Raw genomic sequence first — 12,342 nt, 5'->3', positions numbered from 1 at the left:
ATCATCATTATCACAACCATCAGACCCACCATCATCATTCTCACCACCATCACCATCATTACCACCACTGCCACAATCACCACCACCATTACCACCATCATCATTATGACAACCACCAACATCACCACTACCATCATTACAACCAACACCACCATCATTACAACCACCACCACCATCATTACAACCACCAACATCACCACTACCATCATTACAACCACCACCACCACCATCATTACAACCACCACCACCACCACCATCATTACAACCACCACCATCATTACGACCATCACCATCACCACCACCATCATTACAACCACCATCACCATCATTACAACCACCATCACCACCACCACCATCATTACAACCACCAACATCACCATCACCATCATTACAACCACCATCACCACCATCATTACAACCACCACCACCACCACCATCATTACAACCACCACCACCACCATCATCATTACAACCACCACCACCATCATCATTACAACCACCATCACCATCATTACAACCACCACCACCACCATCATCATTACAACCACCACCACCATCATTACAACCACCACCACCACCATCATTACAACCACCACCACCATCACCACCACCATCACCATCACCACCACCACCATCATTACAACCACCAACATCACCATCACCATCATTACAACCACCATCACCACCATCATTACCACCACCACCATCACCATCATTACAACCACCACCACCACCATCATCATTACAACCACCATCACCATCATTACAACCACCACCACCACCATCATCATTACAACCACCATCACCATCATTACAACCACCACCACCACCATCATCATTACAACCACCATCACCATCATTACAACCACCACCACCATCACCACCACCATCACCACCATCACCACCATCATCATTACAACCACCAACATCACCACCATCCCCCTCATCATTAAAATCACCATAATCATCAACATCATCACCACCACCATCACTAACATCATCATCATTATCACAACCATCAGACCCACCATCATAATTCTCACCATCATCACCACTATCATTACCACCACTGCCACCATCATCACCATCATCACCACCATCACCATCATCATTATGACAACCACCAACATCACCACCACCACCATCATTACGACCACCACCATCACCACCACCACCATCATTACAACCACCATCACCATCATTACAACCACCACCACCATCATCATTACAACCACCATCACCATCATTACAAGCACCACCACCACCATCATCATTACCACCACCACCACCACCATCATTACAACCACCACCACCACCATCATCATTACAACCACCACCACCACCATCATCATTACAACCACCATCACCATCATTACAACCACCACAACCACCATCACTATCATTGCAACCACCACCACCACCATCATTACCACCACCACCATCACCATCATTACAACCACCACCACCACCATCATCATTACAACCACCATCACCATCATTACAACCACCACCACCATCATCATTACAACCACCACTACCATCATCATTACAACCACCATAACCATCATTACAACCACCACCACCATCACCATCATTACAACCACCACCACCATCATTACAACCAACATCACCATCATTACAACCACCACCATCATTAAAACCACCATAATCATCAACATCATCACCACCACCATCACTACCATCATCATCATTATCACAACCATCAGACCCACCATCATCATTCTCACCACCATCACCATCATTACCACCACTGCCACAATCACCACCACCATTACCACCATCATCATTATGACAACCACCAACATCACCACTACCATCATTACAACCAACACCACCATCATTACAACCACCACCACCATCATTACAACCACCAACATCACCACTACCATCATTACAACCACCACCACCACCATCATTACAACCACCACCACCACCACCATCATTACAACCACCACCATCATTACGACCATCACCATCACCACCACCATCATTACAACCACCACCACCACCACTGCCACCATCACCACCATCATCACCACCATCACCATCACCATCATTACAACCACCATCACCACCACCACCATCATTACAACCACCAACATCACCATCACCATCATTACAACCACCATCACCACCATCATTACAACCACCACCACCACCATCATTACAACCACCACCACCACCATCATCATTACAACCACCACCACCATCATTACAACCACCACCACCATCACCACCACCATCACCACCATCACCACCACCATCATTACAACCACCATCACCACCACCACCATCATTACAACCACCACCACCACCACCACCATCATTACAACCACCACCACCACCATCATCATTACAACCACCACCACCACCATCATCATTACAACCACCATCACCATCATTACAACCACCACAACCACCATCACTATCATTGCAACCACCACCACCACCATCATTACCACCACCACCATCACCATCATTACAACCACCACCACCACCATCATCATTACAACCACCATCACCATCATTACAACCACCACCACCATCATCATTACAACCACCACCACCATCATCATTACAACCACCATAACCATCATTACAACCACCACCACCATCACCATCATTACAACCACCACCACCATCATCATTACAACCACCACCACCATCATCATTACAACCACCACCACCATCATCATTACAACGACCATCACCATCATTACAACCACCACCACCACCATCATCATCATTACGACCACCACCATCACCACCACCATCATTACAACCACCATCACCATCATTACAACCACCACCACCACCATCATTACAACCACCACCACCATCATTACAACCACCATCACCATCATTACAACCACCACCACCACCATCATTACAACCACCATCACCATCATTACAACCACCACCACCATCATCATTACAACCGCCATCACCATCATTACAACCACCACCACCATCATTACAACCACCACCACCACCACCACCATTACCATCATTACAACCACCACCACCATCATTACAACCACCACCACCACCATCACCACCACCACCATCATCATTACAACAACCATCACCGCCATCACCATCATTACAACCACCACCACCACCATCATCATTACAACCACCATCACCATCATTACAACCACCACCACCACCATCATCATTACAACCACCACCACCACCACCATCATTACAACCACCACCACCATCATCATTGCAACCACCATCACCACCACCATCACCATCATTACAACAACAACCACCACCACCACCATCATTACAACCACCACCATCATCATTACAACCACCACCACCATCATTACAACCACCACCACCATCACCATCATTACAACCACCACCACCATCATTACAACCACCACCACCACCATCATCATTACAACCACCACCACCATCATCATTACAACCACCACCACCATCATCATTACAACCACCATCACCATCATTACAACCACCACCACCATCATCATTACAACCACCACCACCATCATCATTACAACCACCACCACCACCATCATTACAACCGCCATCACCATCATTACAACCACCACCACCACCATCATTACAACCACCACCATCACCACCACCATCATCATTACAACCACCACCACCATCATTACAACCACCATCACCATCATTACAACCACCACCACCATCATTACAACCACCACCACCATCACCACCACCACCACCATCATCATTACAACAACAACCACCACCATCACCATCATTACAACCACCACCACCATCATTACAACCACCACCACCACCATCACCACCACCACCACCATCATCATTACAACAACCATCACCGCCATCACCATCATTACAACCACCACCACCACCACCATCATCATCATCACAACCACCATCACCATCATTACAACCACCACCACCATCACCATCATCGTTACAACTGCAGCGTCAGAAATACATAGCACGTGCCACCCTTAACGACTTGGAGAAGATCTGCAAAGAGGTAGTGGGACAAAATCCCTCCTGAGATGTGTGTGCAAACCTGGTGGCCAACTAACAAGAAACGTCTGACCTCTGTGATTGCCAACAAGTTGTTTTTCCACCAAGTACCAAGTCATGTTTTGCAGAGGGGTCAAATACTTATTTTCCTCATTAAAATGCAAATCAATTTATAACATTTTCGACATGCGTTTTTCTGGATTTTGTTGTTGTTGTTGTTATTGTTGTTGATGTTGATGTTGTTGTTGTTATTGTTGTTATTGTTGTTGTTATTCTGTCTCTTACTGTTCGAACAAACCTACCATTAAAATCATTCCTCTGCCAGTGGGACAAACGTACAAAAATCAGCAGGTGATCAAATACTTCCTCGTCCCCTCACTGTACACTTTACCTGTTGTTGCGGGCAAGGGTCTATAGGTGGTGCCACCCTGAGATAGGGATTGGCCGGGTGGGTGGGGCGTGGCGTATTCCAGAGCCCCCTGGAAGGTTCCAGAAAAGGGGGCGGAGCCGGTGGGCGGGGGAGTCCCCGAGTTGAGTATAAAAGGCGGGCCCCAGGACTGCCTCGAGGCAGTGCTCTGTTACACGGAAGACTGAAGACCAGCTAGGCTGGGAACCCCCTGGGAACCCCCTGGGAACCCCCTGGGAACCCCCTGGGAACCGACCTCCTTTGAAGGGCCGAGAGAGTGTGGGACCAGTGGACGAGACCCGCACCTTTGTCTGGGTCGGGTCAGCGTAGGTCACCCTTAGCCGGAGGGGTCAGGGCCCTCAGCCCCCCGTGATAGGGCACGTCAACCACGGAAGCCATACCTCCCCAGGTAGCGGGAGGACAAGAGGGCTTCTGTTATGAGATTCACATGAACCGTGTTGCCTATGGGCAGCGTATCCAAGTGTCCGTGGGAAGGCACTACACAAACACGGCCATTCACCATCATCACCACCATCATCAATACAACCACCACCACCATCATCATTATTACAACCACCATCATTCACCACCACCACCACCATCATCAATACAACCACCACCACCATCATCATCATTACAACCACATCCATAAACCACCACCACCATCATCAATGCAACCACCACCACCATCACCACCATCATCATTACAACCACAACCACCACCATCATCAATACAACCACCACCACCATCACCAGCATCATCAATACAACCACCACCACCATCATCATTACAACCACCACCATCATTACAACCACCACCATTCATCACCATCATCATCATTACAACCACCACCACCATCACCACCACCATCATCATTACAACCACAACCATCTCCACCACCATCATAATTACAACCACCACCACCACCACCATCACCACCATCATCATCATCATCAATACAACCACAAACCACCACCATCATTACCACCACCATCACCATCATCATCATTACAACCACCACGATCACCACCACCACCACCATCATCATCATTACAACCACATCGATTCACCACCACCATCATCAATACAACCACCACCATCACCACCACCATCATCATCATTACAACCACCACCATTTACCACCACCATCATCATCATTACAACCACAACCACCACCACCACCATCATCACCACCATCATCATTACAACCACATCCATTCGCCACCATCATCAATACATCCACCACCATCATTACAACCACAACCACCACCACCACCACAACCATCATCATTACAACACCGCCATCATTGCAACACCACCACCACCTTCATCACTACCACACAAACCATCACCAACAACAACCGTCATTTGCCACTAAGTGGCGGTGACGTCACCACGACGCTTGTGCCAGGCCATGTGCATCTTGAGGCCACGTGAAGTGTCGAACGCCCGCTGGCAGGAGGTCACGGGGCAGACCCAGGTGCCACGGGTCGACTGACTGAGATGACTGGCTGATGCACCACCTGTGCCCCCTACTGTGCCAACTTGCTGTGCTTTAGCCACCCGGCGCTCGTTGTTGTGAGCATCGCTCCTCCGCCCTCCGTTGTTGTTGGAGGGCGACTGCCTCCAACTGCCCAGTAGCGTCCTTCACGAGCCTCCTCCACAGAGGCCGATCTTGACACCGCTGGTACCGGTCATCGGCAAGTCCACTCAGCTCCACGTCCTCCTGTACCACATCACTCCATCTCTTCTCTAGCCCGTGCCGCGCCGGTTTAGCCCGCTCGATCCGGCCGAACAAAAGCTGTTTCGACATGCGGTGGCTGGGCATGCGGGCTACATGACCCAGCCATCGCAGCCTTGCCTGCGGGAGGAGCTCACCGATGGGACCTTTCTAGGATTTGTGAGCTCCTCACACAATACAGCCTGGTTAAACCCAGGATGTATAGTAGGCAGGCCAGCCTAAATGTTTTTAAACAGCGATGTTTCATTAGGGGGGGAGGGGGGGTCCATGTATCGCAAGCATAGAGAAGGGAGGTAATGACTGTGGCCGAGAAGAGCGTTGTTATGATGTCATATAGGGCAGTCTGTGCACAAACGCCACCCTCTCTCAGCATTTCGCTTGGAAGATCATCTTTGCTCGGTGTCTTTCCTGGTCTCAGACTCTGGATGGGCTTCAGTACTTCCTCAACAGATGGAACCTCAGCCAGACACTCACAGGGGGTGACTTCTTACAATATTTGAGGCACCGCAGCCTCAGCAGGGTCATCCTCACTTTGTGCCACGATGTTTTCCTGGCTGAGAGATTTTCCCTCCCCCAGGAACTCACAGAAATGCTCAACAAATCTGCAAACCTGTTCCGGTGGGTCGGAGACTGGATCACCGTTTGTTCCCCTAATGATGGTAATAGGTGTGGCGCTGCAGGTTACTTTTTTGATGGAGTTAAATAGAGATTTGTGATCGCGGGCCACTGAGGCAGACTCCATCTCCTCAGCAACCCGGGACCACCACCCATCCTTGCAGCGCCTCACGGCTCTCCGAACCTCCGAGCGAAGGCTGCGGTAAGCCTCCTCATTCTCTGACGTGGGATTCTGTAGCCGATGACAGTGGGCCTGTCGCTTTATCTTTACCATCCTGAACACCTCCTCTGTCATCCAGGGTGTCTGGGGAGGTCTGGACCGCGTACCCAAAGCAGCCATTGTAGCTGCATGAGTCACAGTCCTGAACCTCGCCCATTTACCCTCGATATCAGGAGTGGGGGACGATGCCAACCCCAGCCGCAAGCGATGATGAAATTCTCGCTTGCAACTTTCATCAGCTAGCTGAGACCATGCCACTGTGGGTTTGAATGGGGTCCTGGGTGTACACCCACCACCGGAGTGGAAGAATGGCAGGCGCATCTTACAGATGACAAGTCGATGGTCAGAGGGCAGATCAGCTCCACGCTAGGTCCTGGTGTCAAGGACATGGGCCCGCATCCGCTGTTCAGTCACTATGTAGTCCAGCAGATGTTCTTGCTTGGACCCGGCATGCATCCATGATGTTGTGTGGATGCGCCGATGCCGGAACAGCGTGTTGGTAATTGCAAGCCCAAGGGCTGTACAAAAATCTAGCAGCCTCCTGCCATTGTTATTGAGCTGATCTGGCCCATGCCTTCCAATAACTCCAGACCAGGTGCCAGCATCATGACCAACTCGGGCATTGAAGTCACCCAACAAGATGACTCTATCCCGAGGGGCCACTTTAGCCAGCACCTCTGACCGGAGGTCATCGAAGGCATCTGACTCATCGGCTTTGCCTGCATCCCTCCACGGATGTTCGTCTTCGGTGGGGGCATAAGTAACCACGACCACCACTCCTCGCCTCCGGTTGATGGGAAGGCGAGCCCAAAGTAGCCTGGGGCTCACAGCTTCCCACACCTCACCGCCACGCTCCCACGCCCCCTTCATTCTTTTGTTCAGAAGAAGAGCCACACCCTGTTGTTGGGCAGTCTGCTGCCCCGAGTAGAGGACTGTCCACCCCTCATAGTGGCAGGAGCCAGAGCCGGTCCACCGGACCTCCTGAATGCCACAGAGATCCAGGCGGTACCGGTCCAGCTCCCGACAGAGGAGTGGCAGCCTCTCCTCCGCAGTGAGCGTTCGAACATTCCACGTGGCCACACGAAGTGGCTTTTCGTTGCTTCTGGAGGAGCCCCGAGGGTAGAGATTCAATCTCCTGGCTCCGCCAATTGGGGTTTGGCCAGGAGACGTCATAGACGCCTGTCCCCCCGGGGCCTCCGGCACAAGCTTATCAGTTACATTAATCATTCGTGGTTTAGTGGTAAATTAATTGAAGGTGGAGGGGTTACCAGCCCCTCGCACCCGTCCAGAGCCCCCGTTTTTGCCGCTGTGGTGGACACATGCCATGAGGAGAGAGGGCCAATCGGAATTGGACCTCCCCCCACAGCATTGTCCACGACAGAGTTGCCCGTCCGGCACCATGAGGAGGTAGGGGGTTGTTTTTTCCAGACTCGCTCCCTGACAGGCAAATGAACCCCAGTCTCCTGGATAGTAAAGTACAAGCCATTTTACTATCCAGGAACCATCACCACCACACCAACCATCACCACCACCAACACACCACCATCATCACCACCACCATCATCACCACCACCACCACACCAACCATCATCACAACCAACACACCACCATCACCACCACCACCATCATCACCACCACCACACCAACCATCACCACCACCACCACCACCATCATCACCACCATCATCACCACCACCACACCAAACATCACCACCACCACCACACCACCATCATCACCACCACACCAACCATCACCATCACCACCAACACACCAACCATCCCCACCACCACCATCATCACCAACAACACACCACCATCACCACCACCACCATCATCACCACCACCACCACCACCACACCAACCATCATCACCACCACCACCACCATCATCACCACCACCACCACCACACTAACCATCATCACCACCACCATCATCACCACCACCACCACCACACCAACCATCATCATCACCATCATCACCACCACCACCAACCATCACCACCACCATTACCACCACCACCACAACAACAACCATCATCACCACCACCACACCACCACCATCATCACCACCACCACACTCACAACAACAACCATCACCACCACCACCACAACAACCACCACAATGACAAAGGGTCTACAGTCCAGCATCGTGAAGAGACTCTCTCTCTCCGTGTATTTCATGAAACATTGTCCCTGAAAGGCGAGTCAAATAACGTGTCTTAAAAACCTAGCGCGCACACACACACACGTGTACACACACACACGTGTACACACACACACACGTGTACACACACACACACACGTGAACACACACACGTGAACAAACACACGTGTACACACACACACGTGTACAACACACGTGAACACACACACGTGTACACACACACACGTGTACACACACACACGTGAACACACACACACGTGTACACACACACACACGTATACCACACACACATGCACACACACACACACACACGTGAACACACACGTGTACACACACACGTGTAGAACACACACACACGTAAACACACACACGTGTATACCACACACACATGCACACACACACGTGTACACACACACACATGTACACACACACACGGAAACACACACACACACATGTATACCACACACACATGCACACACACACGTGTACACACACACACACACGTACAACACACACACGTGTACAACACACACATGTATACACACACACACGCGTGTACCAACACACACACACACGCGTGTACAACACACACACACGCGTGAACACACACGTGAACACACACGTGTAGTTGATAGGTTTGTGGGTTAGTGGATAGGTTTGTGGGTTAGTGGATAGGTTTATGGGTTAGTGGATAGGTTTATGGGTTAGTGGTTAGGTTTGTGGGTTAGTGGATAGGTTTGTGGGTTAGTGGGTAGGTTTGTGGGTTAGTGGATAGGTTTATGGGTTAGTGGATAGGTTTATGGGTTAGTGGATAGGTTTGTGGGTTAGTGGCTAGGTTTGTGGGTTAGTGGATAGATTTGTGGGTTAGTGGATAGGTTTGTGGGTTAGTGGATAGGTTTATGGGTTAGTGGATAGGTTTGTGGGTTAGTGGATAGTTTATGGGTTAGTGGGTAGGTCTGTGGGTTAGTGGCTAGGTTTGTCGGTTAGTGGGTAGGTTTATGGGTTAGTGGATAGGTTTATGGGTTAGTGGATAGGTTTGTGGGTTAGTGGATAGGTTTGTGGGTTAGTGGATAGGTTTATGGGTTAGTGATAGGTTTGTGGGTTAGTGGGTAGGTTTATGGGTTAGTGGATAGGTTTATGGGTTAGTGGATAGGTTTGTGGGTTAGTGGATAGGTTTGTGGGTTAGTGGTTAGGTTTGTGGGTTAGTGGATAGGTTTATGGGTTAGTCGGTAGGTCTGTTGGTTAGTGGGTAGGTTTATGGGTTAGTGGTTAGGTTTATGGGTTAGTGGGTAGGTCTGTGGGTTAGTGGGTAGGTTTATGGGTTAGTGGTTAGGTTTATGGGTTAGTGAATAGGTTTGTGGGTTAGTGGATAGGTTTGTGGGTTAGTGGTTAGGTTTGTGGGTTAGCGGATAGATTTATGAGTTAGTGGATAGGTTTATGGGTTAGTGGTTAGGTTTGTGGGTTTGTGGATAGGTTTGTGGGTTAGTGGATAGGTTTGTGGGTTAGTGGATAGGTTTATGGGTTAGTGGATAGGTTTGTGGGTTAGTGGATAGTTTATGGGTTAGTGGGTAGGTCTGTGGGTTAGTGGCTAGGTTTGTCGGTTAGTGGGTAGGTTTATGGGTTAGTGGATAGGTTTATGGGTTAGTGGATAGGTTTGTGGGTTAGTGGATAGGTTTGTGGGTTAGTGGATAGGTTTATGGGTTAGTGGGTAGGTCTGTGGGTTAGTGGGTAGGTTTATGGGTTAGTGGTTAGGTTTATGGGTTAGTAGGTAGGTCTGTGGGTTAGTGGGTAGGTTTATGGGTTAGTGGTTAGGTTTATGGGTTAGTGAATAGGTTTGTGGGTTAGTGGATAGGTTTGTGGGTTAGCGGATAGATTTATGAGTTAGTGGATAGGTTTATGGGTTAGTGGTTAGGTTTGTGGGTTTGTGGATAGGTTTGTGGTTTAGTGGGTATGTTTGTGGGTTAGCGGATAATGTTTAGGGGCTAAACATCATATAGATTTACAGCAGTGTTAAGACTTAGGGGCTGAGCATTCAATGGGTTTAGAGCGGTGTTTAGACTTAGGGGGTTAATATTATATAGGTTTAGAGCGGTGTTTAGACTTAGGGGGTTAATATTACATAGATTTAGAGCGGTGTTTAGACTTAGGGGTTTAACATTATATAGGTTTAGAGCGGTGTTTAGACTTAGGGGTTTAACATTATATAAGTTTACAGCGGTGTTTAGACTTATGGGTTTAACATTATATAGATTTAGAGCGGTGTTTAGACTTAGGGGTTTAACATTATATAGGTTTAGAGCGGTGTTTAGACTTAGGGGTTTAAAAAACGATGGGTTTAGAGCGGTGTTTAGACTTAGGGGTTTAACATTATATAGATTTAGAGCAGTGTTTAGACTTAGGGGTTTAACATTATATAGATTTAGAGCGGTGTTTAGACTTAGGGGTTTAACATTATATAGATTTAGAGCGGTGTTTAGACTTAGGGGGTTAACATTATATAGATTTAGAGCGGTGTTTAGACTTAGGGGTTTAATATTATATAGTTTTAGAGCGGTGTTTAGACTTAGGGGTTTAACATTATATAGATTTAGAGCGGTGTTTAGACTTAGGGGGTTAACATTATATAGATTTAGAGCGGTGTTTAGACTTAGGGGTTTAACATTATATAGGTTTAGAGCGGTGTTTAGACTTAGGGGTTTAACATTATATAGATTTAGAGCGGTGTTTAGACTTAGGGGTTTAACATTATATAGGTTTAGAGCGGTGTTTAGACTTAGGGGTTTAATATTGTATAGGTTTAGAGCGGTGTTTAGACTTAGGGGTTTATTATTATATAGGTTTAGAGCGGTGTTTAGACTTAGGGGTTTAACATTATATAGATTTAGAGCGGTGTTTAGACTTAGGGGTTTAACATTATATATGTTTAGGGCGGTGTTTAGACTTAGGGGTTTAACATTATTTAGGTTTAGAGCGGTGTTTAGACTTAGGGGTTTAACATTATATAGATTTAGAGCGGTGTTTAGACTTAGGGGTTTAATTATATATAGGTTTAGAGCGGTGTTTAGACTTATGGGTTTAACATTATATAGGTTTAGAGCGGTGTTTAGACTTAGGGGTTTAATTATATAGGTTTAGAGCAGTGTTTAGACTTAGGGGTTTAACTTTATA

Source organism: Petromyzon marinus, chromosome 75 (genome assembly GCF_048934315.1).
Source record: "Petromyzon marinus isolate PM22_M1 ecotype Great Lakes invasive population chromosome 75, UKy_Petmar_22M1.pri1.0, whole genome shotgun sequence".
Taxonomy (NCBI): domain Eukaryota; kingdom Metazoa; phylum Chordata; class Hyperoartia; order Petromyzontiformes; family Petromyzontidae; genus Petromyzon; species Petromyzon marinus.
This window is presented reverse-complemented; position numbering follows the sequence as displayed.